Below are 12,971 nucleotides of genomic sequence, written 5' to 3' on the forward strand. Positions count from 1 at the left end.
TTTGTGGGACTATATAATATCTTTGTCATTTAGGCCCAGTGAGACCAAGGACACTTAGTATCATTTTGTAAGGTGAGTCTTAAAGAATTGTTCTTTAGCTTCTTGAATCTGAAACTTCTTCAAATATTTTTGTATGATAAGACTAAGCATCTGCAAAAAGGCGTGTTTTTTTTCCCTCTGTGAGAAAAAAGAAAAAGAATGAGTGCAATATCAAGAGCCAGCCAGCATCAAAACTTTCTAGAGTTGTGGAGAACTGTGGAGTAGGAAATACATTCCTCCTAGATGTAGCCTCCTCAGTTTTATTTCAGCCGCACCACCACAACAACTGGGAATTTCTCCTAGAGTTTTAATTCTATTTTTGTCACCCACATATAGGATATTTCTGTGTCTCTTCTTCTGTCAGTTTTATAAACTTTGCTTGGACTGGGTTACTACATTGTGAGGCATGTGTTCACCCAATGTTTGACCAAAGGAGCTATGACATCCAGGGTGCCTTGTAGAAAGTGTGCAAAGTATGTTGAAATTTTTCCTTCCATCCTCAGAAACCTTCTGTGATGTGGTTTGGGAGATGATTTATCAAACAAGCCAGGCAAAACTGATCTTCTCATTCAGAGCAGTGCTGTAGGAAAATACAAATAACATCAGCTTTATTATTTAAGAAATGAAAACACACGATTCTTCAATTATTTAGGCCACCGTAGTGCAATGACACAAGGTTGACAAGTTCCTAGGAATCTCAAATCGTATGGCTATCTCAGTACCCACCTGAGAGGATCCTTAGGTTAGCTAGTGTTCTTCAGAAATTATTTTCAAGACATGCCTCAGTCACATAACCAGATGTCAAAAGGAGATCATCTTTCCTTCTGCATAATCTTGATGGAACCCTTAATTTCTCCTGTTCCCGTTCTCCTTGGAACAGAATATTCAGTTGCCAGGCTTCAGGAGCTCCTATGATTCTTACTGGTCTCAATCATCTTATCAAGAACTTTAATGCCAAGATTGTTCCCCATCTAATGACTAAGGCTTCTGTAAGCATCCCTGTGATTATTGTGACTTTGGACACTACATCCTATGACATTAGTTATTTTATCCTGATGAGGTTTATATTAAATCTCTGGTCGAATAACGCTGCAGGACCAAGCAGTGTCCTTTTATTCATCACTACCACAGAGGAGCCAAGAGGTTTCTACCATGGTTTCTTGCCCTCCAGAAGCCTCTGCAGCTGTGGAACCACAACCTCTACCAAGTTTGGTTGCTTCTAACTGATGTGCACCTTATAGATTACTTTGCCAAGAATACCAATTGCAGTTTTGCAGCCCCACTTTTCCATCGAGCCTCAGTCAGAGATTGAGTCTGATTCAGTCAGAGATTCAGGAATGCCTTCTGGGTCACATTCATTATCACCAGAGTTATTACCCATATATTCCTCTTCTACAGCATCCAATCAGCTACTTCTGACCTTCCCAGATGCAGAAATGGGAAACAGCTTCTTCCCTGTTAGATTATACTAGGTGCTACTCCGAACAGCTGGTTTGCATGGCAGAGGCATTAGGCCTAGAGATACAGAAAACCATATCACTTGTCAGGGATGCCAGTTTTTCTCTTACCTATTTGGATGTCTTTCAGATATTACCAGCATTCTTGAGCTCAGCCAAGGACAGTTCACAACAGACAGTATCAGTACAACCTACTTTAAAGAAGCTTGAAACATGTAATAAAGTAATGAGCAAATGTCAGTCTCTTTTTCAGCACCTTACTCCTAATTCCTTTGTGGCTGCCACTTAAAATTCCATGTCAAGCCACATTCAGTGCCTGAACACAAGGAATGAGCAAACTGAATTCATCCACACATTAACATTCTCTCCCCCCCCCCTTACTGAAGCTTCTGCCTTCTCCGAGCAGCAGCTTTACATAGCAAAGGGAATTGTGTCACTAAACTTGGCTGGCCCACTAGTCTTTGGAGCTGCCCTTCTAGGAGCATTTCTCTAATAGATGTGTGCAAACTCTCCACCACAATCTGGCAAGCAGCCTTTTGACGCAATATCATAATGATTCTCTTCCTCCACCTCTACTTTGTCTAGCTTCTGTAAAAGCCAGAGGGATCATCAGAGACATTATCTTGACTCACCATTTTTTTCTGTCCAGACCAGCTAAAACCATCTTCAAGCTAAAAAAGCCCATCACGTCAGATTTGTAGGTTCTCAACTGAAGAGAGTATTTGTAGCTCAGGGCTGAACTGTGGAATCCTTGGTGTTCTGTGAGCCTTGTTGTTTTCTTGCAGATATTTCATTGCCAGACTAGGCAACATATTCAGTGAAATTTGTAGGTTCTACAAATTCATCATTCATCTTGATGCTGATATTGGGTTTCTCAGGCTTCTTTGTTCTCCCTCTTCTACATCCCTCCAATCTGAAGTTGTGCAGCCTATCCTGAAAGGAATAATAGAACCAATTCCTCCATGCAGTGTTCCTCAAAGGCTCTACTCCTAGTATGTCTTAGTTGAAAAGAAGGCTGGTGGTATAAGATGAATTTGTTTATCATCCTGATCAAGAAGTTTTGCAAACTGGTCTACCAAACATTGTTACCTGACTGTAAATTTTCTTACCACAAGTGAATTTTTGCCTCTATAGTTTTCCAAAACTTGGATGTGGAGTAGGGAGTAGTCAAGCAATCTAAATCCAGCTCTGCCTCATTGATCAGAGTACTTTGGAGGAGTGAGTATTCAGGTAAGGATGGGATTTGTCTTGCATTTTGAGCTTGCCATTGGAGAAAGCAGAAAGAACAAGAGAGATTCACTCAGAAATCTAGCATGAAGTGAAAGACCAATCCTCTCCTTTCACTTTGTTGTGCAAGAAGACTTGGAAGGATGGAGGGCATGGCAATGAGAGAAAAAATGGTTGGCTTCTTAAGCTGAGACTAATGTGTGGCTTCTTTATTGCTATAAAATTAGCATAGTTTAAAGAACAGAAGGAGAGGCACGTGGAAGAAATTAGAACATAATTTTTGCATCATTTATTTGCTGTTCTCTCTTGTCCATTGCCAATCTGTACATTTTTAAAATAATAATTCAGATACTCACTGAGGCAGGTCATGTTTGATGGAGAATGAAGTCATCAGAAATTGACATAGATATTGCTTTTGCTCTACAGCACCAGGTGTTTGTCATGAAAAATACAAGGCCAAATATGGAGCAGTTTACGTCATCCTTAATTACACTGCTGTATCATTGCCTAGTTAGGCCAGTCAGCTAAGTCCCACATTAGCTGCTATAATTCTGCTGAGTTGGACTGAGCATTTGCTTGGGAGCCAGAACATAATTAAGCTTAAATTTGAACTTGCTGATGGTTTAATTCTGGTTGTGGTCAGATGATTTATTTATTGCTGTCAGAGCTGGCTCCAGGAGAGTTGAAAATGAAGCAGTTGGCAGTCTGTAGTCAGTGCAGTATCTCCTAAATCTTCCAACGAGACTCACCTGCTTCAGAGACATGGATGCACAAGAAACTGTTTTCCCTTCCCTTAATATCTCATTCAACCATCTGTTGATCTTTGATTTGCTTTTCATTCACTGTCAGAATTGTTTTGGAATCAGTTCATTCATATGTGTCTATCACTGATTTCAGGGGGAGATCCAGCCAGACTTAAGGCACTTAGCCTGCCAAATTTCAGATCAATTGGACAAAAGCTCCTGATATCCATCAGATTGTAGGTTCAAGACCTACCATGTTGATCACATCTTGATCCCATTTGGCTTTAACAAAGTACTGTGCCTACCCTTACAAAAGGGGAAGTTGAGTTGCAAGAAAATAATTGGATGGGTCCTAGGTCCAAGTCCACTACCTATAATACCTTTTCAACCAGTTAATCTATTATTCTGGGACAATGTGGGGATAAAAAGTGAAGAACAATGTATGTTGATCCAATTGTAAAAAAGTAAGATATACATTGAAGAAATATGTAGTGCAGGGCACTGACCTATAAATAAGTTAAGTATGGTTCTGCTCACACATTAGACTTAACTGGGTCAATGGGTAGGTAGAATTAGCAAGTTCTGAGAACACCATAACTCCAGTAAGATTAACAAATGGTACTGGAGCTGTTTGTGACTAAAATAAGTTGCCCTGGTCAGCTGTATCATCTGTTGTTCCTTCTAGGAAAATTGAAAGAAGTTGTATGTTAGCGTTTTCCAATTTCATGCCTTACGGATGGGTTGAATAGCCCCCATAATTCCAATCATTATCTTAATAATTATTGGGAACTTTGGAAGTTGTAGTCCAACATGTCTGGAGAGATGCAAGTTGAGAAAAGCCACATTCTGCATAAAGACAAGAATTTACAGTTGTTTAAAAATGTGCAGACTAAATAAGGATCGTTGGGGAGCAAGCACGTGATTAATCATTTCCACTGCATTAACATTTCAGGATGCCAAAATCCAATTTGCTTTCCTATTACAGATTGTTCTGTAATGATAGATGATGAATGCTGGCCAACTCTTAAAACTGTGTAAGGCAGAAATGTAAAGAAAGATGTACTGTACATTAGTTAATATTTTCTTAGATTATTCTACATATTTGATCATATAGTTGAAGCATAAGGATTGCCATGTGGATACCATGAACATTCCTTAAAAGTTTGCCCTTAGATGATTTTTATATATAGTAATATATTACACTTTTCATATAGCATAGAGTGCAGGCATCCATAGAGGTATTTTTGAGAGCTTTTCTGTAATAGCTCTAATCTTTAAATTGTATTTTCATTGTTGACTAAATAATGCTATTGAATTCAGTTATTTACAGTTGTTCAATTTATATTCAGTTGCAGGTTAATTAGATTAAATTACATTTATTAGATTTGTTATGGCTTACAAAATCACCAAAATAGTAAAAACAATTAAAACAGTTATTTTGTAGTCCTTGGTATACGAGGAAGCTTTTGCGTGAAGTTTCAAGGACAATTCACACATGAGCATAAGAAGAGCCTTGAAGGTTCACACCAAAGATAAACCTAATCCAACTTCTATAGTGGTCAATCTGATGCATTTTAAGAAGCTCAGAAATTTGGGACACATTTTTTCCTGAGTTAGACCCAATTCATACAGTTGGTTGCTGCATTTGAGTTGACAAGAAGGAAATGCGAAGTAAATGGGCAGGCTGATTTAGATATCACTGGGATATCAAACACGTAAGGTACATAACGTCTAGCCCTTGAGGAAAATTCAGAAACTACCATTGGTTTAGAATGCTGTTTGTTCCTTTGATTGTTTATGTGCCATCAAGTCATTTCCACTCCTAGCGATCCCATAGACAGATTTTCTCCATGACAATCTATCCCTAACCTGTTCTTCTGAGTCTCCCAATGGTGCACTCATTGCCACTGTAACTGAATCCATCCACCTTGCTGCTAGCTGCCCTCTTTTTCTCTTTCCTTCCACTTTTCCCAGCATTACAGCCTATTTCTGAGAGCTGGGTCTTCACATAATGTGTCCAAAGTAGGATAATTTGATCGTGGTCATTTGTGCCTCAAGTGAGAACTCTGGCTTGATTTGTTTGATGAACTATCAGTTCATTTTCTTGGCTCTCCATGGTATTCTCAGGAGTCTTCTCCAACACCAAGGTTCAAAGGCATCGATACTCTTCCTATCCTGTTTCTTTAAAGTCCAACTTTCACTTCCATAGAATGTCACAGGGAATACCATGGCGTGTATGATTCTGGTCTTTGTAGGTATAGACACATCACAGCATTTGCATGTCTTTTCCACATACATACATACATAATAAAAACATTACAAATTTTGAAAAAGTAAGGAAAGTGAAGAAAAACAGTAAGTAAGTGGGGAAAAAAGTACAAAGAAAGAAAGAGAGAAAATAAGGGGTTTCCAGACTTCTTACAGGCAATTACAAGTACATTTATATTTACCTTCTCTCTCTAAGGTTACAACTTAATTTCCTTCTTTCCATAGTCTACCCTTTCTAATCATCAAACCCATAAATCACAAGTTCCCATAACTCTTTTCTAATTGCCTATCCATTAGTCCCAACAAGAAGAGTTCTGGTTTCAATTGAATATTAACCTTTAAAACTCTTTGAATCACTGTATGTATTTGAACCCAAAATTTTCTGGCTTTTTTGCAAGTCCACCAGGCATGATAAAATGAATCTTCATGTTTTCCACATTAATTTAAAGTACCTTTATACATTCTAGATAATTTTTCGGGAATCATTTGAATATCTTTTCTAAGGCCTTCTTGGCTGCTCTACCAAGTGCTAGTCTGTGGTGTATTTCTTGACTGCTTGTTTTTACCAGGAAAACCACATGGATTGAAAATATAAAAAGTTTGTTCCTTAAGGAGCTGCATATAGGAACAAATGGAATAATTTGTCTTCCATTTTGTTTGCTTCTTTACCTAATTAAGTCCTGTATTCCAAAGGTCTTTTGCATTTTACAATAAAGCATAAGATTAAAATTAGAACCATTAAAAACAATTAAAATCAGCAATTAAAACCTTGTTTTAAAGGACTTCCTACTGAAAAGACTAGATCCCTTAATTCCATAGGTAATATCCTGAAAACTGGGATGGCTACAAAGGAGGCTCAGTGTCAAGGTACTATGAAACAAGGATATGGTGATTTGACATTAGCCTATTCGAGAAATCTCCTGCAAGGAGATTCATTTTGCGGTACAATTGAAAGTGCTAGTATTGATATTAGGGCCCCGAATCCCTCAATACTAGGATACTTGAAGGACTAGTTTCTCTGGAATTAACTTGCCCATCTATTGAGATCATTCGTGGAGATCCTTTTGTATTTCCAATGTCTCCTGAGTTCTGTCTTGCTGAGACTAGGGGAAAGATCTTTTTGGTAACTGAATCTAGGTTTATGAAATTTGGCAAAGGCTTTCTATATTAAGAGGGCTTTTTGTTGCTGTTTCTGCCAGATTTCTATTAGTATTGTTGCTGTTGCTGCTGTGGTGTTTTTCTTGTACTCCTGTATATTTCTATTTCCAATTCACTTTGAGGACAACATGTTGCTCATCATACTGTTTCTTTTCAGAAAGGGGGAGAGGAACAAATGTAGAACCTCACTTCTAAGGCTAGATAATAATGTGTCTCTTCATTGCAGAATTATAGCTAGGAGCAAAGTCAGAATCCTGAGTACGTCATAAAAAAAAGGAACAACAGGCTTAGGGGAAAACAACCTGCAGCATAGTGATTATGCAGCTGGCTAGTCAATTGTGGTCTATAATTTTAAAGGGAGACGAGGACATCACCTCTGCTATTTGGTTATCATTCCAAAGGGATTATTTCCAAGTGAATTATATGGTTTAAAGATACACTTGTAAAGTTGCCTTTTTCCTCTTTCTATTGACGCGTGTTTTCAATTGCTTACATTTCTTCCGCCATCATTAACAACCTGGTAGTGACAAATGTAGTGTGGTCATTGTGTATACTCACATGGGAAGTTTTATGTCATGTAACTAAGAATGGCTGGTCTTAGAGACAGGTTTCCACAAACAGTAGATAAAACTGTAAACCTGTGTCTGTTATTAAGCATTTTATTTTGGAGTTGGCATTTCAGTAGATCACTTTGTGTACCATACAAATTCATTTTAATCTGTTCCTCTGCCGATCTCAATAGCTTTCTGTGTGCTGGGAATGTGTTTGTCTTACTTACGGTCTGAAATCTTACTTACAATCAGAAATGTTCTATTCCAGATTCATTTTTTCCCCTTTTATATTTCTTTTTTTTTTCCTCTGAAGCTTCCTGACTTAAACTCAGCAGAAGACTTGACACAAGATGGCTAGAGAAGTATATTTCTTTCTCAATTTTTTTACAAGAATTATACTCCATCCCCCTCTAAAGATTCTGAGCAGCCTTCACTGTAAAAAAATTAATACTTTCCACTAAAACAAGAACAAACTTGAATCAGTTAAAAGTATATTAAAAATTAAACTGAGATTTAAAAAATAAAACCAAATTAACTTCAATTACATTTACCAGCAGCTCAGTGAAAACATTTCAGAACCTGAACACACAACAAAAAAAGGACCATCTTCACTGCCCCAAGGTATCAAAGCAAGGAATATGAGGGCCATCCTAAACTCAAGGGGTACAGAGGGGCTACCACAATGAAGTCCTGCTTCTGGGTCGCCACCTCTATAACCTTCTGTGGGTGGGTAGAGGGTTACAAAGCATTCTCTCTGAGGTTGAATGCACAGGATAGGCAGGTTCAGAGAAGACAGTCCCATAGATTTATTGATTTATTTATTGGATCTATATGGCCATTATATAGTTATTATATTGTCATGTTATATACATGACTCTAGGACGCTCACAATATTAAACCAAGAATCAAGCCATAAAAGGTTTATAACCAGCGCTTTGAATTGTACTCAGAAACAAATTGATTGTCAAGCCCCATGTAGCCAGTCAAGATAGAAAAAGCAAGAATAACTTCAGTAAGACATCTTTAATGCTAGTTTGGGGATAAAAACAGAAACTTGGAAACTGCATGAGGAATTTCTCATTTACAGTAAGTCTCCTTGAATGATTCGAAATGCTTTTTCCCAGGTCTCTTGGCACCAGATCAGAATTGTAATTTATGTGGATAGACTTTATGCAGATGGACTCGCCTTCTATCTCTTGAGTGTTCATGTCTATTCTCCCTTTCACTCTTTCCCAACCTCCCTGCAGTCTCTCACATTGGCAGCCAGTACAGCATCTGCAACTTAGATGTTGCTGAAATGTCTCTCTTATGCCAGCAAACAGGCTGTTCTATTATGCACTGGCCAGAGTTTCTGGGTAGTCTTCAAAGGCAACCTCATGTAGAGCACAGTGCAGCAATCCAGTCTTGAGATGATGAGATTGTGAATGATTCTTGCCAAGATGGTAGTTACTGCATACTAGAAGGAAGCCACCTTAAGCAGTTAATATGAGAGTGCAGTTCCCTCTTATAAATAAAGTTACACCTTCAAATCCTCTTTGACTCCTGGTGACACCCCCCTGCAGTTTTTTTGGCAGCAGTTTTCGGAAGTGGCTTGCCAGTTCCTTCTTCCTAGGGCTGAGAAAAGTGACTGGCCCAGCTGGCTTCATGCCTAAGGCAGGACTAGAACTCCTGGTCTCCCGGTTTCTAGCTTGGTGCCTTAACCACAACACCAAACTGGCTCCCTAGTTCCCTTATATCCACTGAACTTACCCACTGAATTTTCAGTTTGGCACTTCTTTTTCTCCCCTTTTCCACAACCAGACATCTCATTCCACATTTTTCAGGCTTGGTGTTAGCTGGCTGTTGATTCTTGACATAAATGGCAATTCTGCTCTGAGGAGGTCTTGCTCTCATTGTATCTGGCATATTTATTTATTTTTAAATACTAAAAATTTAATATTACTTAGTTCCCTTGTTCATGAAGTTGGCCCAGATTAGAGATGGGAAGACAACTGATCACATGCATTTTACCCAGTGAGTGCAGAAGGAGTCAATTCCACTTATATCAGAGATAGTCCTTTTATTCTGGGCAAAACCTGGCAATTATTTCTGCTGTAGGTCACAGTAAGATAACACGACTTTCAGTAGGGCTTCATATGGTTTGTTCTATGCAAATTGATTAACTTCACAGGTCTTGTATTAATGGGCAGATAAGAACTTCATCAAGACCTTTTGGATTTTTCAGTTTGAAATTTGGGATGCAGTAGTTGTCAAAGATAGAGCAAAATGCAGGTGATACTCTAGTCTTTTTCTTTCTGAGTATATCATGCAAACACAAACTTTTAAAACAAGCATAGTATTTAGGCAATAAAAGTGCAGCATGTTGTTGAACGATACATAGATTTTGCTCTAGAAGAAATGTCTGTATTTTTTCCCCATAGTGTAATGATGAGAGCCTAAATTGGAGCATTCACAGCAGAAAGGAAATAAACAATCTATTCACAAGGTTAAAATATAACTGAAAAGAAAAAAAAATTAGACACTCCCTCGACCCTGTCTTTTCCACCAATTGTTCAGGTGTTTGTAGATATCCTCAAAATAACCTCAGTTGTAGAAACATTCATTTAGCCACATTCCTTCAGCTTCCCACAACTATTTTGGAATATTTAATGTGTATATAATTTCCTATTTAGACAAGCTGGTATAGATGAAAAGGAAATGGCCATTCCTGGTTTTGTTGGTACAGAGAAGAGTAATAAACACCATAGAGCACACTGGCTTTCATGCCTAGAGAGTCTTTTTAATCCCATTGAGGCATGTAAGAAAAAGTCCCTAAGAGCCATGTTTCCTCTCCAAGATGAATGACAAAGGTGCAAACAGATCAACACACAAGATGCATGTCAAAGGCATGGCACTCCGTGGATCTCCACACACCAGTGCAGATATTAGCCTTGTACTCTAAATCATGCTGCATCTTTTGCTACAATCATTGGTCTCTATGATTATCCTTAATCAGAGTTTGTCTTCTCAACCCACTACCCTTTTCGCATCTCCTTTTATTCCATAGTAATATTGCTTGAAGGCAATAAAAATAGAGCTTGCCTGAGTAGACAGCTTGCTAAATTGATTTACCACCCCTTCTTATAAAAATATAAATGATCCAAGCAAATCATGGCAGATTCAGTTGGTTCAAAGATCCCTTTTCTGTTTAGTCACTTCGAGCCAAGACCCCATCAGGATATATGTAAAATTAGGTTTGCTTTTTTTTTTTTACTCTGTGAAAGGGATGCACACTTTTTATCATTCAGATGCATTTTCTTTTGTAATGCCGATGCCTTGAATTAGAACAATATTTTTGCAGAGTTTTGCTGTCCCTTTTATTTTAAGTATGCATGAGTAGTCATCTTACTGCTCCATCCCATCTCTATGTCATTTATGAATAAATAAAAAGCACTGATCCCAGTTCTGCACAATTTGTAGGCTCTGTTATAAAACACAGCTTTTTTGTGAAGAGTTATAATTAACCTCTAGTACAATCTAAAAGTGAGAATAAACAAAATCATCACCATATTTTCATAATGAATAACAATTGTTAAATATTAATAACAATTTAGCACAGTGGGTAAATCCTAGTTGTCACAATTATAATTGGAGGCAGAGGGTAAGACTTCTGTTTCTGTGGGAGGAGGAAGTTTCAAAAGCTCTGACAGGAGGACAAACAGCCATCTGTCTGGGATGCTCTAATTTGGATTACTGCATTTAATTCCAGCAGACTGAATGGAATTAGAATTAAAAGTAAAAGTAATTAAATGATTGGATGACACCAAAGTGAGGAAATGCAGGAAGGAGTATTTTAGAGATTTGTATGGGAATGGTAGTTATGTGCTAAAGAGTGAAATTGGAATGAATTCTGTAAATATTAGTGTGCAAAGATGATGGAATGGAATGTTATGAGAATGTTGGAAAATTGTAAGGCTGCAGATGTAGAGGGTGTGAGTAGAGAAATGTGGTAAGAGTCAATGCAAAAACTTGATCAAAAGGCTATGAGAAGTGGCAATCAGCACAAATTGGGAAGTGCAGTTGGATTTTTCTTGGATTTTTCAGCATCTTTCTTCATGAAGAATTATTGGAAATGCAAAAGTGGCTTTGGGTTTTGAGGCCCTCCAGCTCTGGGACTATACCATCATTGGTGCTAGATGGGGTTGCACTGCCCCAAACAGACCCTGTGTGCAATCTGGGGGTCCTCCTGGGCTCACAACTCCTGCTCAATGAGCAGTGACAGTTGTGGCTAGGAGGACCTTTGCACAACTTCATATTGTGTGCCAGTTGCTCCCTTTCTTGGACTGAGGGGCCTTGCTCACAGTCACTCATGCCCTGGTCACCTCCTGGTTGGACTATTGCAATGCACTCTACATGGGGCTGCCCTTGAAGAGTATCTGGAAACTTCAGCTGGTGCAGAATGCAGTGGCATGGGCATTTATGTGTGTTTCTGGCAGAACAGATGCTACCCTCTGCTTCGTGAGCTGCATTGGTTACCAGTCTGTTTCTGGATCCAATTCAAGGTGCTGGTGTTGACCTTTAAAGCCCTTCATGGCATAGAACCATGTTATTTGAAGGACTTCTTCTCCCTGATTTCATCTGCCCATCCCACTAGATCCAACAGAGTGGGCATGTTACGGGTTCTGTCATCTAGGGAGCTACCTTTGGCAGGCCCTAGACAGCAGGCCTTTTCTGCTGTGGCACCTGCATTATGGAACCTTCCCCCAGAGGTGAGGTCTGCCTCATCATTCCTGAGCTTCCAAAGGTTCCTCAAGACCTGGTTATGCCAGCAGGCCTCATAACCCCAGAGGACGAGTGAACTAGTGAGGTGGCCCTGTTATTATTGACATCCCTTCAACTATTTTTTTTCTCTGTTTTAGTTCTGCTTTTATAGTTTTTAGTGCTATTTAATAATTATTATTATGGTTTTAGGTAATGCTTGTTTTATATATCTACAGTTTTACTGGATTTTTGTATGCTGCCCAGAGTCACTTTTCATGAGATGGGCGGACATATAAATTAGATGATGGATGGATGTTACAGTTGCTTATGGAGTAGCTGTGTAATTTGTTTAACGTGTGTATTAAGATTTCATCTGTGTCTGACAATTGGAAGAATACTGATATTGTTCCCCTACACAAAGGAAAATGTGGTAAGAGACAATGCAAAAACTGGATCAAAAGGCTATAAGAAATGACAATAAGTACAATTTGGGAAGTGCAGTGCAATTTTTCTTGGATTTTCCAGTGTCTTTCTTCATGAAGAATCCTTGGAAATGCAAAAGTTTGCATACTATTTTGTAAACTATTAATTGGTCTAATAAAGGTACAGGCCTAATATACATTCTGGGTTTTTTTGAAACATGACTGCTTTTGCTTTTTATGTAATTTGGGAGAAACAATTTAAAACCATCAAAGAACCCATTGTATATCAGTTAAATATTAAAGCATGTGCAGGACAATTCATCCAGCAGGAACCTTCTTTGTCTTAACAGGAGGCATTTACAAAGG

At 38.5% G+C, this 12,971-nt stretch overlaps 1 protein-coding gene across 1 annotated transcript in view; it reads left to right on the forward strand.

Annotated features, from left to right (window-relative positions):
- The window catches only part of LNX2 (ligand of numb-protein X 2), a 76,507-nt gene that overhangs the window by 45,846 nt on the left and 17,690 nt on the right, over positions 1–12,971 (forward strand). The gene's annotated exons all lie outside the window — the stretch shown is intronic.

The sequence above is a fragment of the Candoia aspera genome, chromosome 5, assembly GCF_035149785.1.
Source record: "Candoia aspera isolate rCanAsp1 chromosome 5, rCanAsp1.hap2, whole genome shotgun sequence".
Lineage (NCBI taxonomy): Eukaryota > Metazoa > Chordata > Lepidosauria > Squamata > Boidae > Candoia > Candoia aspera.